We start from the raw sequence: 10,839 nt of genomic DNA, 5'->3' as shown, positions 1-10,839 counted from the left end.
CATAGTGAAATGTTGTACATTTTTCCTGGACCTCGTGGCAGCTGTCTAGAAATTCCTTACAAATGTATCCGACCTAGTTATACTATATCCCATTGGTACACTACACAATACTTTCTCATGATCTTCCAAGCATATATGTGCAATGCGAAGCAAGCTTCCTGGTCACCAATTGAATTGATGTCACATCCCCTCTTTCATTTTGCTAACCCAAACTTCTTCATATTTTCCACTTTAACGTCCTCCTGATACTTTCCACCAAACTCCTTCGCGGGGTTCCACCCTTCGTATGGTAGTCTCGTGATCCTCCATATTAACATTGGTCTATAGGGATCTTATTTCCCACCAATAATCATCCATTGTGCACCAGAAAGAGCATCTGTCACACACACACTGTGCTTACCAAACTTCTACTGAAGTGTTGGTCATTTAAAATATTTAGTAGTCCTAGCTCTGCCAACTCATTTTCCCACTGCTATGGTTCTAGCCTTGTCACTCTGCTTTGTCAGTAGTGCACCTGTTTAAAAGACTAGTCACGTGCGAACTAAGGGTACTTCTTCCTGTCATTAAAGTTATAATCCGTGAACTTAAGCTGTAGAATTTTCCCTAAAACTTCTCCTGAAAATGGTACTACTTCTCGAAACAAGGGTGGAAAGGTACCATACTTCACATCCTTCGATTCTTTTACAATTTTTTCATTTGGTTTTCTTGGTGGAATGTATGGTGGTAGAGGTGATGGAAATGCTTCACCACCTATTTCCATCTACACCTTTTCCACTTCTTCTTCGCTATATTTGACTTGCTCAGGCAATTGTTGAGGATTGATAGGTTCCTTGTCCTCTTTCTTCTTGGTTCTTTCTTCCTTGGAGATCTTTGTTGTATTCTTGACGACGCTGTTGTGGGAGATGTTACTGTGGGAATCTCAACTGATGTTGTGGGCATACCAACACTTTCCATGATTCCAAATATGCCTTTCTCATGAAAATTACGCACAATTTATTTCCAAGCATGCTCAAACAACATACAACAACTAAAACTTCTGCAATTACTTTGCACTCTCAAGACTCGAATTCTCAATTAAGCAAATTGTTCGATTGGTGCGAAAGTGACTTTTATTAATGATTTATAATTTCTAACCCCATCATTAGCTTTATATTTTGTTTAGATTGTGCTTTGCTCCTATTCATTAACTACATATTTATCCTTAGATGTTGCCAACATGTCCTCATAAATACAATTTTCCTCGTATTTTAAGGTTAACCTTTCCTTGTAATGGTCATATTTTTCCAACAAACATCGATGCATCGCATAGTGTAGCAAACATCCATCTTACATCGCAACTCCTATGCACTTCGACATAATCTAGACTGTATTTAAGTAACTCCTTATGTTGAAGCTCTCTAGAATGTAGTTTATAGTGCAATGCCCACTTTCAACTGCAGGTGGCACTAAGCCACTTCTTATTTTTCGTTAGCGTGAGGTTATAGGGAGATGGTTTTCCCTATATAGATTTAACCTTCTTCCATTTACTATTACCTTAATCAATTGTCCATTTAACTTGGCTAATTGAATTGTGCCTCCATCATTAATATGCTTAATAATATATGGGCCTAACCAACGCATCTTGAATTTCCCTAGAAATTTCATAAACTTATTATTATAGAGGATAACAAGGTCTCCTACTTGAAACTTCTTTTGCTTAATATGCATGGCATGCGAAGCCTTCTCTCTTACCTTCTATATCTATAGATGGAAACCTGCTATAAATTTGTCTTCCTCGAAAGCAATCAATTGCAACATTCTTTCATTCATTAGAATCTCTAAAGATAGGATATTGTTCCTTAGAATGGCCTTTCGATCTACACTTTGTACACCATAATCCTTCTCTCAGTTCTTTGATTTTCTTGATATCTTTTATCTTTAGGGTTAGGTTTTCCATCTGACTCTGAATCTGTTGCATACCTGCATTAGTATCTCCTATAGCTGAAGCTTCCAAATTCACTACAATCTGTCAATGTTCGGATTGACTTGTTATATTTTTTTGCATCAATGGTAATATGATATGCAGTAAGAATGCAACTATAAAAAATTCTTGATGTTACTATGAAGATATTTTAAAGCTTGCTTGATCAAAATTTCCTTAAATCTTTAATCAAATTCCCAAATAGACTCAGTAGGTTTTTGTTTAATTTCTTTCAACATAATGATGCACTATGACACAAACTTTGGCTTCTTTAATTGTCTTATCAACGTTACTTTAATATATGAAAATGTTTTAATATGATTATCTGAATACTTCATATACCATGTAAATTCTCTATCTCGGAGCATTGTAATTAGCTGCATTTTCTTTATATTTTCATCATTGATTTTTTTTGCATTCCATACAGCTTCACATAAAGACCAAAACTTCTCTGGATCTTCCAATCTAGTTCCTTTGAAAATAGACAGCTTAATATGATCAGCCATATTTCTTCTTAGAGGGGCAGGGGTAGGAGGATGGGGAGGGGGAGAAGTAAGGGGAGGGGTATGGGGGGTAGGAGGGGGAGAAGGAGGGGGAGGGGCAAGGGGGTGGGGGATTCGAAAATACCTAGGCTCTTGCTAGATTCTAGCCTCTGTGAACTCTCAAGCTTTGAAGGTGGATATTGTAGAGTTACCTGAGGTTTATTAGTGTGGCTATCCTCTCTTTCACTTTTAGATTCACTCAACAGAGGACTATATTTAGTCTCTACAAAGTTCTTTGGGTCTTGTCCATGAGCTCTTTTTTTGGTATCTACTCTATATCTTTTTCCACTTCGCTTTTTTACAATCTCTAGCATAGATTTATTCCCTCTTCTTCCAAACATAAGTAAGATAACAATTTGGATGCATCTGTAAAAATCCGTTTTCATATAGAAGCATCTTAATCCAAAGTTTCAAATATTTTGAATCTACCTCGTGGTCCTTTGAAGAATCGTAGTTCTATTTTTTTGTAGGACACGATCTAGTCTACTATGAACTCAGTAATGAATCATCCAAAGATGCTATCAATCCAGAAATCGATAGCCCTCGAAATCCTTTTTTCAGTGCTCTTGATTTGTTGTATCAATCCAGGAGCCCGCATTGTAGCTTATGTTGGGTTGTGTTGTATTATTTCTATAACTACCCCACGCATGGGTGGGTAGCAGCACCCCTTGTACGTTATGTTGGGCATTGCTGGCGGGTCACAACAGGGGCAACCACCCCCTGTTGTGGGTTAAAGAGTGGGGCAATATCCCCTCTTCATGGGGCCCAAGGAAGCTTTGGACCTTATTTTAGCTAGGTAGACCTACCTATTGTTTTGTGCATGGATTTTGCAAATGGTTTTGGGCATGATGGTTTTCTCTCCATGTTATTTTGTAGATCTAGTTAGGGGGACTACGCTTATGTTCTAATCCATTGTTAACAGATTAGGGTTTATGGATGCTTCAGAATGTATATATATTTATTGTAACATTGAAATGAGCATAATGAAAAATCAATCTAGTAGTCCCTATTTTGGGATGTAGGGGAAAACATTTTTGTATATCTGCTCTATGTTTTATGCTCTTCGCATTGTTTATTTTCTATTTTTTAGAATTCATATGCAGGTAACTTTGTATGGGGTTTAAACCTACATTTGGTATTAGATGTGTTTTGGCTTCAAGTGGGTGCCTTTGCTGCTAAGGGATTTTTGCTCGGGCCTGTGGTAGACCTTATTTAGTGGGAGATATCTAGGATCGATTCTTGTGGTGAAAGAAGATGGTGAGTAGTGGAAATACAGAGATCGAGAAATTTAATGGTTAGAGTTTTGAGTTGTGGAAAAACAATATGAAGGATCTTCTAGTGGATAAAGATTAGTGTATCGCAGTAGATCCAGGTACTAAACAAACAACAATGTCAATTGAAGATTGAGCAAAGTTGGATTGGAAGGCAAAGAGAATAGTATGATTATGTGTCTCAAATTGAGTATTGTTGAATGTATCAGGGGAAGCTTTGGTGAAGGCTTCGTGGGACAAGTTAAGGACTTTGTTCCAATCAAAGTCTCTCGTGAATAAATTGTTCCTATTGAAAAAGTCGTATAACTTGAGGATGAAAGTTAGAGACTCGGTGAAAGAGCACCTGAATGCATTTAATACTATGGTAAGCCAGTTATTATATGTTGATATTAAAATTTCAAATGAAGATAAGTGCATCAGTTTTTTGTGTTCTTTACCACATTCGTGGGATAGTCTAGTTGTTGCAATAGGTAGAAATGCAATTGCCTTGTAGTTTGATGAAATAGCCTCATCCTAGTTGTCAGAGTAGATGAGACAAAAAATATGGAGGGCTAGAATGGTGATGCCTTGTCTGTACGAGGATGGTCCAAGAATAGAAACAAAAAAACTCCTCAAGTGGTAGATCTAAATCTAGAGGGAGATCTAAATCTCCAGGAAAACCTATGAAAGTCTGTTGGAAATGCGGAAAGGAAGGGAAATTCAAAAGGGACTATAAGTATAAAGCTCCTAAGAAAGGAAAGGGATCTAATGATGATCCTTCTGTAGATGTGAAAACTACCTCAGATGAAGGTGGGGATGTGTACTTGGATTCTTCTTCAAGTACACATGTAGATCATGAGGCATGGTTGATTGACTCGGGTGAATCCTTTCACTTCACTCCCCATAGAGAGTAGTTCTGTGAGTATCAAAAATATGATGGTGGTGATGACTTCCTACGGGATGGCAGCAAGGCTACAATCATTGGTTGCAGAAAATTCAAGTTGAAGTTGCAGGGTGGAAGGATTAGAACACTTTGAGATGTTCTACATATTCCTCCATTGACTAGAAATGTGATTTCTGTAAGCAAGTTGGATGATGCGGGTGTAAAAATAGTTTTAAAGAAAGATAACTTCAAGATGGTTTAGGGAGCATTGGTATTGATGCAGAGAGTTCAAATCGGAACTTTGTACAAGCTTCAAGATAACATTGTTATTGGTGGGTGCAACAATTCTATGGTTCCTAAAAGTGGAGCAAAAAAGCTAGTGGTCTCTGGAGAAAATACTATGTTATGGCATCAAAGGCTTGTACATATTGGAGAGAATGGCCTTTGAATACTTCATGGTAATGGTATGGCAGAAGTTATGTCTAATGTCTCTCTAGATTTTAATTTCTATGAAAATTGTGTATATGGGACGAAGAATCGGGTGAGTTTCCACTCTGGTAGTAAGAGTGGGAAACATGTATTAGAGATCGTGCACAACGATGTGTTTCGACCAAATGTGTTAAAACCTACATTTCATATTAGAGGTGTTTTGGCTTCAAGGGAACACCTTTGCTACTAAGGGGTTTTTTCTCATGCCTATGGTAGATCCTATTCAGTGGGAGATCTGCAGGATCAATTCTTGTGGTGAAAGAAGATGGTGAGCAGTGGAAAGATAGAGATCAAGAAATTTAATGGTCAGAGTTTTGAGTTGTGGAAACTCAATATGGACGATATTCTAGTGGATGAATATTAGTTGATCATGGTATATCCAGGTACTAAGCCAACAACAATATCAACTGAAGATTGGGATAATTTTGATCGAAAGGCAAAGAAAATGGTACAAATGTGTGTCTCAGATTCAGTATTGTTGAATGTATCAGGGGAAGCTTCGGCGAAGGCTTTGTGGGACAAGTTAGGGACTTTCTTCCAATCTAAGTCTCTCGTTAATAAATTGTTCCTACAGAAAAAGTTGTATAACCTAAGGATGAAAGATGGAGACTTGGTGATAGATCACCTGAACGCATTTAATATTGTAGTAAGCCAGTTATTATATGTTTAGATTAAAATTTCAGTTGAAGTTAAGCGCATCAGTTTTTTGTGTTCTTTACCAGATTTGTGGCATAGTCTGGTTGTTGCAATAGGTAGCAATGCAACTACCTTGCAGTTTGATGAAATAGCATCACCCTTTTTGTAGGAGGAGACGAGATAGAAGAATATGGAGGGCCAGAATGGTGATGCCTTGTCTATATGAGGACAACCCCAAAATAGAAACAAAAAAAGTCCTCAAATGGGAGATTTAAATCTAGAGGGAGATCTAAATCTCTAGGAAAACCTGTAAAAGTGCGTTGGAAATGCGGAAAGGAAGGGAAATTCAAAAGGCAATATAAATATAAAGCTCCTAAGAGAGGAAAGGTATCTAGTGATGGTCCTTCTATAGAGGTAAAAACTACCTCAAATTAAGGTGGGGATGTGTACTTGGCTTCTTCTTCAATTAAACATGTAGATCACAAGGCATGGTTGATTAACTGAGGTGCATCCTTTCACTTCACTCGCCATAAAGAGTGGTTCTGTGAGTATGAGAAATATGATGGCGGTGATGTCTTCTTAGGGGATGACAAGAAGGCTAGAATCGTTGGTCACAAACGATTCAAGTTGAATTTGGATGGTGGTTAGAACACTTTCAGGTGTTCTTCATATTCCTCCATTTGCTAGAAATCTGATTTCTGTAAGCAAGCCAGATGATGTAGGTGTAAAAATAGTTTTCGAGAAAGATACCTTCAAGATGGTTCAGGGAGCCTTTATATTGATGCGGGGAGTTCAGATTGTAAATGTGTACAAGTGTTAAGGTAGCACTATTATTGGTGGGTGCAACAATTCTATGATTCCTGAAAGCGGAGCAGAAAATCTAGTGGTCTCTAGTGGAAAGACTATGTTATGGAATTAAACGCTTGGACATATTGGAGAGAAGGGCCTTAGAATAGTTCATGGTAATGGTATGGTAGAAGTTATGTCTAATGCCTCTCTAGATTTTTATTTCTATGAAAATTTTATATATGGGAAGCAAAATTGAGTGAGTTTACCCTCTAGTGGAAAGAGGGGGAAACATATATTAGAGCTTGTGCACAATGATGTGTTTTTACCTATGTCAATTCCATCACTTGGGAATTTTGTGTACTATGTATCATTTATAGATGAATTCTCACGGAATACATGGATATATTTCCTCAAGAAGAAAACTGAGGTCTTTGACAGGTTTAAAGAATTTAAGGCTCTGGTTGAAAACTAGACAGAGAAGAAGATAAGGGTGCTAAGGGTAGATAATCGTGGAGAGTTTTGTAAGAAGGAATTTGAAGAGTTTTGTAAGAAGTGTGGTATATCACAGAAAAATACTAATCCATACACACCTGAGAAACATGGAGTTGCAGAAAGAATGAACAAGACATTGATGGAAAGGGAAGGAAGCATGCTCAGTGGTGCTGGATTAGGACAATAATTCTGGGTAGAGGCAGTCGAGACTACATGTTACGTGGTCAACATATCACCTTCATCAGCATTAGAGGATAAGACTCCACAAGAGGTATGAATTGGTATGAAACCTTCTCTTTCACATCTGAGGGTAGTTGGATGTGATGCATATGTACATGTTCCAGAGGAGAAAAGAACAAAGTTGGACAGTAAATCTAAAAAGTGCATCTTTATTGGATATAAGGATGGCTTAAATGATTATAAACATTGGAAACCAGAAACATGTAAGGTTGTGTATAATCGTAGTGTGGTGTTTAGAGAGGTGAAATATGGTATTAAACATGAATTCTTACCAAAGGAACCTAAGAAGATAGACTTTGAGCTAAAGGAGGAAGAATTAGGCTCTACAGGAGAAGATGAATCAGAAGATGAAGAGCCACAAACTTCGGCTGGGAGAAGATCAGTTCGAGAAAGAAGGAAGCTAGAAAGGTATAGTCCATCTAATTTACATTCAAATTTTGCTTTATTTATTACTGATGATAATCCTAGAACTGTGAGGGAAGTAGTAGATTCAGAGGATGCAAAACTCTGGAAAGAGGCCATGGTTAATGAAACGGAATCTTTGTACAAAAATGAGGCTTGGGATCCGGTGGAGTTTTCAGCTAGAAGGAAACCCATTGGAAGCAAATGGGTGTTCAAGAAGAGGATGAATGTAGAAGGAAAGGTGGAGAAATAGAAAGCTCGGTCGGTATCAAAAGGTTATTCCCAAGCGTTGGGTATTGAATTTGGTGATATTTTGTCTCCTATTTCCAAGGTATCTTCTATTAGATTACTTTTATATGTTGTTGTTGCTTTTGATTTTGAGGTAGAGAATATGGATGTGAAGAAAAGATTTCTTCACAGGGATCTAGAGAAGAGATCTACATGAAGCAACCTGAAGGCTTTTCGATGAAGGGTAAGAAAGAATAGTCACCAAGGATGTGGTATCAAAAATTTGATACACTTATATGGGAACTTGGGTTCACTAGAAGAAAAGCAGATCACTTTGTGTATTTTAAATTAAATGGTGACCATATTATTTATCTGGTCTTGTATGTCGATGATATGTTGCTAGTTTGAAATGACAAAGAAGTTATCTAGGTTTTGAAGACCCAATTGTCCTCCATATTAGAAATGAAAGATCTTGGTGCTGCAAACTATATTTTGTGCATGGAAATTAAATGAGATCAAGAAAAGAGAAAGCTCTGGTTAAACCAGAGGAAGTATGTCGAGACAATACTTTAGAGGTTTAATATGCAATATAGTAAACTGGTGAAGGTTATTATTCTTGTATGTGTAAAGTTATATGTTGAACAATATCCCAAGACATAAGAAGAGGAAGAGGACATGTCCTGTGTCCCATATGGAAGTGTAGTAAGTAGCCTGATGTATGCAATGCTTTGTACTAGACCAGACATTTCACATGGAGTGGGAGTATTGAGCAAGTTTATGTCAAACACGGGGAAGGAGCATTAGACAACAGTGACGCGGGCTTTCAGGCATTTGTGTGGCACTAGTTATTATGTTTTGTGCTACCAACGAAGACTAATATTGGACAGAGTTTTGGACATCCATGGCTTTGTTGATGCAGAATAGACTAGAGATCTAGATCAGAGAAGATCTACAAGTGGGTATGTGTTTAACCTATTCGGAAGTGCAGTTAGTTGGATGAGTAAGAGACAATTTATAGTGGAACTTTTAACTGTATAGGAAGTATACATGGCAATCACTCATGCAAGAAAGTAAGTCGTTTGATTGCAGATATTATGTTCAAGTATGGGGTTAGTACAATGAACTATAAGGATAGACTATGACATGCCAAAGTTCAATTTTCTTAGTAAAGAACCCTGCTTATCATTCAAAGACAAAGCACATTATTGTTCAATATCACTTTTTGAGGGATATGGTTGAGGACAAAAATGTGTTATTGGTAAAGGTGGACACTTTATAGAATACTACAGATGCATTGACAAAGTTTGTGAGCACTAAGAGGTTCTCTTGGTGTAGAGAAAAATTGGGCATTGTAGGGTTGGGTCACGACTAAGCTCTCTTGTGGCCCCCTGTGGAAAGAAAAAAACAAGTGGGAGAATTTTGAATTTTGTTATATTCTTTCCATGACTAACCCACGTGTAGGGGGGTGGGATCCCCCACTATATGCTGTGTGGGGTGCTTCCACGGGGTCGCAAGGGGGGAAGACATACCTATGGTTTTGTGCATGGATTTGGAAGATGGTTTTGGGCATGATGGTTTTCTTTCCATGTTATTTCGTAGATCGAATCAAGTGAACTATGATTGTGTTCTAATCCAAGGTTAATGGATTGGGATTTATGGATGCTTCGACATGTATAAAAATGTATTGTAACATTGAAAGGAACATAATGAAAAATCAATCTGGTAGTCTGCATTTTGGAATCCTAGTGAAAATGTTTGTGTATATATATTCTAGTTCTTATGCTCTCGCCATTGTTTATTTTTTGTTTGTTAGAATTGGTATGCAAGTAATTTCTGTATGGGGTTAAAACCTACATTCAGAGTGCTGTCACTCTTTCACTTGTAGATTCACTCAATAGATGACTATATTTAGTCTCTACAAAGGTCTTTGGGCGTTTTCCATAAGCTCTTGTTCTAGTATCTAATCTATATCTTTTTCCACTTCGTGTTTGTTGAGTTACGAAATGGGTATGTATTTACTCTTAATTTCATCACCTTTTTCCTCTTTTATTATCTCTTTCATACCTTAATACACTAACATATTGATGGATTATGATAAGAAATGGATGAATTACTCGCAATTAAGATTTAGCTATGATAACTAACTTTTACTCCTCTTTATGCAAAAAAAACGACAAAAGGAACAATTGTTGTTCACTAATGATGGAACGGCATTATTGGAGAGGTAAATCCCCTCTGCAGACAGAGGCGATCCCACTAGCCCAAAATGGGTCTAGCAACAATCAAAAAATACTATCATGCAGGCTCCTAATTGCAAATTAAAAGTGGATTACGAGAACCTACTTGGATTCCAACGCTAGTGTTGTAGGAGAGTTGACGCTCCCGTTCCTTTGCTCCGGCCGGTCACGATCCTCACGATCTTTGTGAATGGACACCTGCACATGCAAAGAACGATACAAATACAAGCATAAAATCCAATAGATGTAATTATATATCGGTCAGAAAAGATACAATTCAATAATTATTATAATGAACAGCAAGAATGGAACCATAATGATAGTCATCTATTATTGATAATCAACAAAGGAGTATACAACCGAAGTTCTGACGTCAAATCCTCCTTTGGCTGGGTGATCAGCTACACATGTCTTGCAAAGCTTGTCAGGATCAGGAACAAGCCTCTCTCTCTCTTTGACTATGAATGCAAAGAGGACTCAAAAACAATCTCTCAGACTTCTGACAGTATCATTCTCCCTCTACTCAAAACTAGCTTGTCAAATGCACCAGAACAAGCTTTTATAGATGGAGGAGGAGGAAGAGATACAATGAATCCAGACATTCATGGGATAAGAATTATCCTCGAAAAGCTATTGTGGATGATGATTCTCGACATCCATGAGATTGACATTATCCCTGAAAAGCCACATG

The sequence above is a fragment of the Pinus tabuliformis genome, chromosome 4_2, assembly GCF_031772625.1.
Source record: "Pinus tabuliformis cultivar Carrire ecotype Pingquan chromosome 4_2, CPIR1, whole genome shotgun sequence".
Lineage (NCBI taxonomy): Eukaryota > Viridiplantae > Streptophyta > Pinopsida > Pinales > Pinaceae > Pinus > Pinus tabuliformis.
The sequence above is the reverse complement of the archived record's forward strand: the minus strand, read 5'-3'. Positions refer to the sequence as shown.